Source organism: Chlorocebus sabaeus, unplaced genomic scaffold (assembly GCF_047675955.1).
Source record: "Chlorocebus sabaeus isolate Y175 unplaced genomic scaffold, mChlSab1.0.hap1 unalloc_scaffold_279, whole genome shotgun sequence".
In the NCBI taxonomy this organism is placed as follows: Eukaryota; Metazoa; Chordata; class Mammalia; order Primates; family Cercopithecidae; genus Chlorocebus; species Chlorocebus sabaeus.
Genome location: NW_027327569.1, coordinates 63,093 through 75,092, shown reverse-complemented (window position 1 = coordinate 75,092; position 12,000 = coordinate 63,093). Strand labels below are relative to the sequence as shown.

The following is a 12,000-nucleotide window of genomic DNA, read 5'->3' as shown; positions in this document are numbered from 1 at the left end:
CTGTGAGGAAAGAACCGTTGAAGACTGGGGAGACTCAGAAGTTGGGGTAGAATCTCGACCCATAAGCCAAGGAATGCAGATGCAAATCGATTTGTTAGGGCTGCATAAATGAAAGAAGGACTTCACCAACACACTAAGTTTTTTCAACAACCGATTGTATTCTTTCAACATTGTAAGTATTGATCTATTGGAAATGTTTAATGAGATTTCTTATATAATTCTGCATTCAATTTATGCCCAGGTCACTTTGCTATTATACGTTTATGTGCTGCATTTTTATGAATAGACATTTTCTCAAATTTCTGAATTATTATGCTAAACTATATGTTAAGAGTTTTTTCTAGAGGTCTACCTTCTTGACTCACTTTTCTGATGAGAAATCTATCAGGTTTCTCCACAGTGATTTTCAAGTTTGATAGCTCCTCAATGTGAGAAACTTAATGTCAAATAAGAAATGAATTACCCCTAAAGAATCTTCTCCTTTCAAGATGCTAACCATGTTTTGTCCAGTGTGAAATCTCACATGTGCCACAAGCGTTTCTCTGTGAAGAAAGGATTTCTCATGATTTTTCAAGGCATAACTTCTCCAGTAAGAAGTGTTTGGTATTCCAAGAGAATTCATTGCCCTTGGAAAGACTTTCCCTTCTTATTTAGCTTATAAAGGATTTCCTCTCTTATTTTCCATTTTAGCAGCATTTTATCACTGTGTTTTCTTGTGAACATCAAGCCTAGTGCTTGGCTGAATGTTTATTCACAGAAAATACAAATAAAGGGTTCATCCAGGTAAAGTTTTCTTACGTTATTTAACAACAAATTGCACATAAAAACATTTTCACACTGAACACAGAGCTAGAGATTCTCTACCTGAAAGTCCCACACGTTTTAAGTTATTAAAACTGTTGCTGAAGACTTTTAGTTTATTATGTTGACAGTTTCAGCTCTCTCATGTCATTTATGATCAGATCACTAACAAGTCTTTGGTACATACGTGTCATACAATTTCTCTTCCATATGAATTTATTGATGAGGACTGAAGAATAAAGGTAACCGAAGTAACGTCCATGTTGATCATAGTAATTTTTCAAAATGTGAGTCCTTTGGCATGTTTAGACGTTACAACTGCAGCTGAAGTCTCTTCCATATTCCTTACATTCGTCATTCCTAACACTATGTCATCTAAAGTCAGAATATGTTCTGAAGACATTTATCATTTTCTCTCCAGGGTGAATTTTCTGATGTTATTTAAGATTAGTACACTGACTGAAGGCTTTCCCACATAAAGGCATTCACATGGCTTTTCTCCAGTGCATGTTCTCTCATATCATCTAAGGTCAGAAGATAGACTGAAGGCTTTCCCACATAGAAGACAAGCATGTGGTTTCTCTTCAGTGTGAATTCTTGTGTGTCCTCTAAAGCCAGAGCTTTGACTAAAGACTTTTCCACTTTTATCACATTCATAACGCTTTTATCCAAGGTGAGTTCTCTCATGTCTTCGAAGGTTAAAGGATTGAATAAAGCCTTTCCCACACTGATGACACTTATACGGTCTCTCTCCCCTGTGAGTTTTCTCATATCTTCTAAGGTGAGAACACTGAGTGGATTTTCCACATAGATGACATGCATATGGCCTCTCTCCAGTGTGAGTCATCTTGTGCCATCTAAGGTGAAAACAATTAGTATAGACCTTTTCACATATATTACATTGATATGATTTACCTTTAGTATGAATTTGTTTATGTGGTTTAGGGGAGAACTGATTACTAAGGGATTTTCCACACTGTTTGCTGACGTAGGGTTTCTTTCCACTCTGAGTTAACAAACACTGAGTCATTGTGGAACTGTGAGTGCAATCTTCTCCCAAATCATTACATTCAAAGGGATCCTCCAAAATGAGAGAGTTCTCCTTCAGGGACAAAGATTAAAAGCTCTTAATGATTTACCGACATACATCTATACATTCATTTCACCACCTTTGAATCCTAGACCAACCATTCAGTGGTAGAGCCCAGTTGTAATCTTTCCAGTGTTACTTGTGTGAAAGGAAATTAAATTTTGGCACCCCAAACTCATTGAACCAAAGGGAAAAATCAAGCTGAGAACAGGGTCACACAAACCTGCCTCCCTCTTCTGGTTCCTAAATAATATGGCTACAAGATGAAAAGCTACATGCCTCCCCCATATTTTGCCCACAAGGAAATTCCTCATGAGCTGTTAAAGTTACACCATGGCAATGCAAACTGATAGCTTGTCTTTACAGGCGCAGTCATCCCCAGTTCACCAGACACAAATGCATATCCGATTGTTTCCCTGCCCAATTTTGCCTATGTTGTCTTATATAAAATGCAGCTCTCCTGCATTATTCCTCTGCCTCATTTGTTTATGTCATCTTATGTAAAAAAATCCAGATTCACTGAGCCAGAAAAATGCACGAATCACTATTTTTTTCTACCCACCTTTTGCATGAAAATTGTGTACTTCTCAATATCCCACCCTTTCCCCCTTTAAATTTAGAGAAAATCATCTTTGGAGAAAGGTATACACCTGTCCCCCAGGTGCATGTCCTTAACTCTGGCAAATAAATTTCCTAAAATGATTGAGACTTGTCTCGTCATTTTTCTCGATTGACACTTGCATACACGTTATCTCCTGCAGACACAGATATTTTCTCTTTTGTATGATCCCAACTGCAGAGCTTTTCCATTAATTGTGATGATATCAATATCTTTCAAAGTCTGAGCATAAGCAATGTATATGCACTTGTTCTATTTTAAAGATCTCATGTTATGGTTTAGAGCACAGGTCACTTTATTCATTGAATTCAAAGTATCAAATTTTCTTTTGCTTAGAAAGCACTTAATGCCAGCCTAATTACACTCAGGTGACTGTGCGTCATTACTAACTTAACCCATTACCAGGTGTTTAACTTAGATGACTGGTGTACACAGCTATAAAACTCACCATTGACATAACGGTGGATGTGTCTTTTCTGATAGGATGCATGGATATCGTGTGTTTTTTCTTAAGGGCACTTTCCTTGTCTGAAATAATTGAAAAATAAATTGTTACCTTGGTATTATGGTAATTGAAAAACCCCAAGGCCGGTTTATTTTTTTTCAAAAATTAACACTTAGATGTGACAAATGTGTCAAATGAAGAAAATCCTTCAATAGAAGAAACAGATTGTACAGCGTCAGCAATTAGAAAAGAGTTTTAAAATTAAAATGTGAAAAGAGTTAAAATGGAGATGAGATATCAGGCAGGTAAATAGAGGGATAGTCTTCACAGGGGTATCGGGAAAAGAGGCAGCATGTGACAGTTTAACCCCAACAAGTACATGAATTATCCTTTTCCCGAAAGTAAAAGAAAAGGCAAGAGGACACAAGAGTAGCATCTGACATATGAACAAAATGATAATAACATCTAAGGAATTCTGCTCCAGTAGCTTAACCTACATTTTAGAAATTACCACTCATTTGATAAAACCGCTAATTAATATTTGACTGATATTATTCATTGACAAAGCACCTCCTCCTATTAGAGCACAGGACCCTGTTGCTTACCCAGATTCTGGCCTTGCAGAGATTCTCTTCCTTCCCGCCAGAGCTCTTTTCCTTGCTCCAGCTGCAAAGTTATATCGGATTTGCTTATCTGTACCCTGTTAGTGGAAACAGTACATGTGTTTTGAGTTCACTGTCAATAAATGTGCATTATCACCAACTGTAAGGCAGGCCACCGAGGAAGAATAAAAACAGTGAAGGTCAGCTCAGGCCACAAGACCTAGAACACAGAAAACTCCCCAGGATTTTTCTGACCCAACGTGAGACTAGAAAATAAATCCAAACGAAAGGTCCATCAGGAAAAGAAAATTTAAAACAGTCAGGACCTATGAATGCTGAGTCCATGCCTAAGTTCCAAGACACAATGCATAATACACAGTCTTTTCAGAAAGAGATTAATTAAACCTCTGCACAGTATGTTTATTATTATTCTCATGCAGAACAAAAAAAAAAACATTCGATTTACAAAAATAATTGGTGTTCTATACAGAAAAGATATTGGTATTGTTTTTACTAATTGGTCTCAGCCTAAGCATAGCGACTAAAGCAGAAGAGTTATTTAGAAAATATTTAATTTAATACATTGAAAATATTCATTAAGTTCCCAGGTGTGTTCTGAGTATTAGAGACTGAGTACCAAGGAAACCATGAAATCCTTGTCAAGATTACATTGTAATTGAGTGACAAACTAAATAAAACGTAATAAAATAAAATAAAATAAAGATATTTCTTTCAGACAGATTTAGAGAGCTCAAACTTTTTTCAGATAAGATCTGTGAGAGAATCAGAGGAGATTAGAGTGAGATATGGGGAAGCTGTTCCAACACTTATTGAATGAATGAGTCAATGTGTGTCTACATACATATGTGAATGTTGAGGGACTCACCGAGGGACACCAGGTGACTGATGTTTGCCAGCATTACCTCTCTGTACAACTTTCTCTTGGATGTGTCCATCATGGCCCACTCTTCCTGGGTGAAGTCAATAGCTACATCTTCAAAAGTCACTTTGTTCTAAAACATCACAGACATTTTAGTTTAGACAGAGAATCTCTTTTAATGTCCTGAGGAGGAAGGCTGAGATGACATAGGTAGGAGCTGGGTATGCAGAACACTCAGTGTTTTAGGTTCCAGCCAGTTCATTCTCAATACTAAGCTGGTATCTGCCTTTCAGATTCACTCACAGAGACATACCCACTCTTAATCCATTAAACTTTCTTATGAAGAAATATCGCATGAGATGTGGCATAATATAGCCCAGATATTTTTCAGTAATGTGTTAATCACCTGTACATAACTGATTATAAAATTTTCACTTGAACCTTCATAAATAAAACAAATTTACCATGAATTTCAAGTAAATTACAGATTTGTCACAAGGCAAATAACCATGATTTACTACTTTTTAAACAGGACCATGATTAAATGAATTGTTTCTCTAGATAAACCACAGGTTTTTCACCAATCAAATGGTTAAAAGACCTATTATGTGTTTTGAATAATCTAAAGAAGTAATGGAAAACATGTTTCCTATCTAGCAAATATTTATGAAATACAGGTCATTGGTCCCTTATTCATTAAAAAGTTAGAAAGTCATGAACCAGACTCCAGCATTCTTCAGAACTGAACAAGTTTTACGCAGAATATAGGATTCAATTCATACATATAGTCACTCTAATGTTATGTAATTCAGGTGTTCATGACAAGGCTTAAAGACAGTCCAGCCGCACAAGACAAGACCGCTGAGGCTGCTATACTGAGGAAGTCTTAGTCTGATGATTCCTGTCATATGAAGCCTCCTGTTCTCAACTTTCTCTGGGCAATCCAAACATCAGTTTTCACTGCCTCTCTTTTAACTTTAACTTGTCACTTGGCTTGTACAAGGATAAAAAGGCCTCTTTACTGTTTTGTTTTTTTCTAACCAGCCCTTATAGAGCATTTCCACAGAACCCTAAATTGTACTATATCTACAATATTCCTTCTCCTGAGTGTGCAACCATAGTTAAGTAATTGTATTTCTTATATGTTACTTTCAGTTACCAGAAGGCAAAAAGTTTAATTATCAAAAGGTAAAATGAATGGGGATAAGAATAATAATGACTTCTTTAGTTGTCCTTTTGCAAAGTTTTTAAAAGCATAAACATATTTTATCAAACTCTCCTTCTTCCTCAACACTGTGCAGCTCTTGCCCAAGGCCTATCACATGGGATTTATTGAACTCAGCTCCTAGAACATCAGCCTCATTATTGGGCTGTGATCTTCTGCTCTTCACGCATCTCTATTGCCTGCATTCATCACAATCCTAAGTCTATTTCAGCCAACGGGACAGTTAATGGGTCAATTATTTCCCTATGAGGTTACAGGATGGATGGAAGAAAAAGAAATACATAAATGAGATCTCTCATGTCTTTTTTTGTAAATAGCCTGCATAGGGGCTGGAATAAAGTAGTGTAATATTAGAAATTATATTGATAATTTAGGAATCTTTGACACATGATACCCAACCTAGAGTCCTGAGAAAACTTAATTGGAGGCCAGATACCTGAAAGTCTCCTGATTGCATTTGGAACACCCAGGCTGGGTGGATTTTGCATCATAAAAACAAACAAAAAAAAAGAATAAAAATGAAACACCCATGCAAACTGGAGAAAACTGCCCATTTGCCAGCAATATGGGTATAATTTCAGTAGAAAGAGGCATCCCCTACTCACTAGTGAATGCATTGTCAAGAACTCAGTTTCTCTCTGTCTTTTTCTGGATTTCCACTTGCAGACACTTCAGGCACTAAGAAAAGCTGAGGTTAGAGAGAGAACATGTGAGACACCAGCCTTGTACATAATTTTCAGACCAACCTGTGATGAAAAGCCAGACCTTCACTGAAGTGTGACACCACCTGCACCACAGCCTAACCAACAGACACAAACACACAGAGGCCTCTCCTCTTTTCCCACGGTCAAAATTAGGAAGCCTATGACTATGGTTTCTGACAAAGAAGGAACACAGATATCTTGTGAATGAGAACATCAAAAGCACTGAGTTTTGTATGTTAATTGACACAAGTCCAGATATTCAATTCCCTCACGGATTTTAAAACAAAGGGATCCCTGACTCCACCCACATGTGGAATATGATTTATACCTGTAGATAAACACTGTGGGATTTCTCAGATTTTATTATCCAGGCTTTATGCCCTAGCAATGTTTCTCCAACACCAATCACAGCCTTCTGAAGCCTTACTCGACTTTTACTTTCTCTCAATTTCGACTTTTGCATTTCCCCTTGGAACTCGGAAATCAATCAAGAAAGAATCTGTTTTAGGGTCAAGTGCAGTTGCTCTCGCCTGTAATCCCAGCACTTTAGGAGGCCAAGGCAGGTGGATCACCTGAGGTCAGGAGTTCGAGACCAGCCTGGCCAAAATGGTGAAACCCCATTTCTACTAAAAATACACAAATTAGCTGGGCATGGTGGTGCTTGCCTGTAATCCCAGCTACTCACGAGGCTGAAGCAGGAGAATTGCTTGAACTCAGGAGGCAATTACAGTGCGCCAAGATCCTAACACTGCACTCCAGCAAGGGCGACAGAGCAAGACTCTCTATCACAAAAAAAAAAAAAAAAAAAAAAAAAAATCTGTTTTAGGATGGGGATAATCAATTCAGGAATTTATTTCACTTGGAGGGTCAACACTCCCATCCCGCTTATCTAGCCCTTAAAATCCCCTGCATCAGAAATTCGCAGCAGTGCCCTGGGTCATGGTGTTTCTGTCCTGTGTATACAGTCACAATCCTCTGGGATGCTCAGAAAATACAAAATGACTTAGGGCTGAGAGAAATTTAGCAGCTCAATCTGATATTTTACTAAGGTGGTATCTAAAATTTTTGCAATCATGGTTTATATTAGTCTTTGTTAGTTGCAATATCTCTGATTATCATGATATATATTTGCTGAGAAATACTGATGTTCATATGTATATTCATACATAGATATGTAGGTATACAGATGGATATGTTTATATGAACTCATGTGTTTGAGATGGGGAAAACATGTTTGTATTATTTCCCTGCTAAAAATACAAAAATAATTAAATATATTTTATGTACAAATGATAATTATGTGTCATAACAAAAAATTAACTGACCCATTTGTACATGAAGTCCAGGAAAAATAAAAAGGGTAACTTTGTATTAATTGTGACATTGTGCTTACAGATATACATAAATTTCCTTATTTAACCCTTATAATAACCCTGCTGATTGTAGTTTACCAGTTTAATAAATAATCAACAGAGTTTGACAAATATGACAAAATTACAAAACTAGAAAATGACACAGAAATACTTTTAATTCTATTCTGCCTTGTCACTGCCTCTTCTGGTTTTTTTTACAAAATTACTCCCCTAATCAAGGTTCTCTATGATTCTGGGGACTCCAGGATTCAGACCCCAGTTCCCAAACTTCACTGTGTCTATTTTTACTGACACATTTTAATGCACATTTACAGACTTCAACAAGCACTTTTCAATATCAACTTTTTTCTTATTCCTTGGACTATTTCCTACATCTGTTCATCAAGACTCCAGTAACATATGACTCCATCTGCCTGTCCCTTCCATGAATGTACCTGACAGTACATGTATTATGTAGTCTATAATTCAAGCAGAACAGATATTCCTTCAAAACAATAAGGTATTAGAGAATGCCTACAAAGCTTCAGTGAAACCAGCTGTAACTCTTACTATTATTACCATGTAAACTCTTCCTTGAATATCAAAATAAGATGTGGACCTTAGAGAATATTTGTGTGTGATTATAACCCAAACATGAACTAAAAGTAATTTAAATGGTCATATACAGACTGTGCCAGGGACAAAAAAGGACAAATATTATAAGAAAATTAAAACACACTTATTTCCTAACGGACCCTTGTGTGGAATCTATAAAAACTATTTCAAGATATAGAGATTAAATACATTTCAAAACACATACATACACAAGCAATCTTTAGGATAAATTTTTTTAAACTTACATTATGGGTCTAAAATTTTCATTAATTCATGGAAAAAATGTATTGACAAACTTCTCACCAGAGCAGGAATAACAACTTACGTATTTGGTGACTTCAAGATGAGAGTCTGCACAGCTTAGTATCTCCCTCCGGATCTCTCTCTCTCTCTCTCCTTTTTTGTTTTTTGACAGAGTTTCGCTTTTGTTGCCCAGGCTGGAGTGCAATGGTGAAATCTCAGCTCACTGCAACCTCCACCTCCCAGGTTCAAGCTATTCTTCTGCCTCAGCCTTCCAAGTAGCTAGGATGACAGGCATGCACCACCACGCTTGGCTAATTTTGTATTTTCAGTCGAGACGGGGTTTCTCCATTTTGGTCAGGCTGGTCTGGAACTCCTGACCTCAGGTAATCCACCCGCCTCAGCCTCTCAAAGTGCTGGGATTACAGGCGTGAGCCACAGCGCCCGGCCCAAATCTCTTAAAAAGTCATGAGGAAGGAGCCATTCTGCATCCTCAATATTCCCTTAATATTTTAAGGACACTCATAACAACTAAGAGGCTGACTTGTGACTTCCTAGCCCTTTCAGGGCTATTTAGACACACCTTAGTGAAGTATTAGGAATGCAGTATTAGGTCTCAAGTTCCTGGACACCAAAACCATGTTCTCCAACAGATCTTCAGTAAAAATAGCTGATGTCTATATTCTTTTGCCTGTCCTTTCCCTTCCTTTTAATTCAGAACAGCGGTCTCGAAAAGTGCTATTATTTAGTAGATTCTCTCAATTCTCAACACCAGCACTATACAGTGTTGAGTAACATCTCAGGTGCTAGGGAAACAGCAGCCGACATTCTAGCAATGCACAAATAGAAAAGCAAAGATCACCACAGAGTAAAAGAGAATAGATTTTTTAAAAGTATGAAATCAAAATGAATATATATCAGATTACACTATAAATGGAAAATTCTATTATCTTGACTGGATGCAAGTCAAAACCTCTCATGGCTTCCAACATCCAATATATTCAAAGCAGTTCAGGAATGGTGAAAGTGGAATGGAATTTAAAATTATTCTAAGGTTGCATGTGTGAAAGCACCATGCCCTGAAACAAAATATTTATTTTTAAAGTGCATAATGAACACTGTATACAAAGTTTGTGTAACAAGAGAGAGAAAAAATCTCACATTTTTAAAAAGGAATATGCAACATATTTACATATAATAAATTAAAATTAAACTAAAATAACAGCAATGGAAGACACAATCTGACCTCTGAAAATCAAGGGAGAAATCTCTTTTAAATAAAATTGGCACAATTTTTAAAGTAAGTTATGAAAAATAGTAATACCTAAATATAGTATGTAAAAGTACCAACACAATAAAGCTAAAACAATATCCGTGGAAAAATTATTTGCTGTACATTATTTTTTAAAAATGATCTAAGTACGTTCCTCAAGAAGGTAAATGAATGAAATTTAAAAATTGCCTGAGAAAATCTGTGAAAGGAAATGAGTATAGAGAAGCAGAATATAATTGACTGGAGGACGGGAGAGGACAAAGATGACTAAGATGGCGCATTTCCAGGTTCTTCATCACCAACTTAACCGCGCACGGGAAAACGCAGCCCGCGCCCGGGAAAAATACAGACCAACTGCACAGGCGCAACATGGCGTCTGATCGAGGAAACCGCAACTTACCTGGCGGCACCTAGGGAACATCCCCGACACGCCCGTGTCCCACCTATTGCCCTCCCACTCCCAAGCCTTAGACAGAAAAGCCGCTCCCGGCAGGCGCGCGGCGCGAACTTCCTCGGCCCCTCCTCCTGTGCAGACCTAGGAACCTCCACCGCCAGAGACCGGTGAACTTCGCCCTTTCTTCCTTCACATTGGCTAGCTAATACAGTTTCTTTTTACCTTGCCTACTTGCTTTTTCTCTGGCGCCTGCTCTGGTGGTCACATAAAACAAATCAATAATTTAACTATAAACCACACAAACAGAATTTAAAAATAAGGCCGGGCGCAATGGCTCATACCTGCAATCCCAGCACTTTGGGAGGCTGAGGCAGGCGGATCACTTGAGGTCAGGAGTTTGAGACCAGCCTGACCAACATGGAGAAACCCCGTCTCTACTAAAAATAGAAGAAAAAAAAAAAAAAACAGGCGGGCGTGGGGACACATGCCTGTAATCCCAGCTACTAGGGAAGCTTAGGCAGGAGAATCACTTGAACCTGGGAGGCGGAGGTTGCGGTGAGCTGAGATCACGCCATTGCACTCCAGCCTGGGCAACAAGAGCAAAACTCTGTCTCAAAGAAATAAAAAATAAAAATAAAATAAAAATAAATGGCAGCCAACATGCCCAACATGATTTTCTGTGATGAAAGAAATTCTCTGTATCTGCATTGTCCAATGCAGTAACTACCACACATATGTAGTTACAGAATTTCTAGTTTGGCCACAAATTTGGCTATTACTACTAAGGATATGCCATTTAGTTATTTAATTATAATTAATTTACAGTTTATAGCCACATGTGACTAGTAGTTACTCTATTGGTCAATGCAGATCTAGAATCTTGGAGAAGGCAGTTAAAATAATGAGATATGGTCAAAACAAAAATGGAAAAGGCACACAGATAGTGAACACAGAATATGAGAATGTGAAGGAACAATTCACACAGTAAAGTTTAATAATGAGATGCTGCCTTGATGGGACACATGTCTAATGATATTCAAGGCTTGTGTTGTTACAGGTAGAAGAGCAGGAGCAGGGCAGGAGAGGGCTCTTCCCCTACCCACTAGAAATGTCAGGTGATGGCCTGTTCATGATCACTTTGCCTCTCTAAAAATGATAATTAGGCAGCACCAGAGAGAGGCCAATTCCTGGTGGTTTACACCTGTTAACATCAAAAATGTTAATTAAATGCAGACTCCAGGAAGAAGCAACTTCTTGGGCATTCATGTTAAGAGACAAAAATGACAAAGTATAATCTTCCGGGGACACACTCCGCTGGAAAAGGAAAGAAAGCCTCGGATGGACATGCATATAACTCCCTAAACACACCATGCATGCTCAATTCCAAAGGGTAAGGAAAGCACTGTTCATGCCAGAAACTCTCCCTAAAGGAAGAATCATGGGAAAGATGCAAGCCCATCCCAGGATCAAGGTAAGAGACCCTTCTCTTTTCTCTCTTGGACCTTCAGGCATCCACTTGGGTCTCTTCCAAGAGAATTATCCTTTCCTTTCTGTTCTAAAGCCTTTTTAAATAAACTTCCACTCCTGCTCTGAAACTTAGTCTCTTTTTCCGCTGTATGCCCCTCAGTCGAATTCTTTCTTCTGAGGAAGCAAGGACTGAAGTTGCTTATGGACCCATGCAGATATGCTGCCAGTAACTCGAATCTCTTCTACTGGTAACAGTATCATTGTAAGGGAATGAGACCAGTTCACATCTCAGT

General features: G+C 38.0%; 1 pseudogene; it reads right to left on the bottom strand.

The window, feature by feature from the left end:
* Positions 1-510: 510 nt before the first annotated feature.
* On the bottom strand, positions 511-10,240 carry LOC140711195 (zinc finger protein 705D-like; annotated as a pseudogene).
* Positions 10,241-12,000: the final 1,760 nt, after the last annotated feature.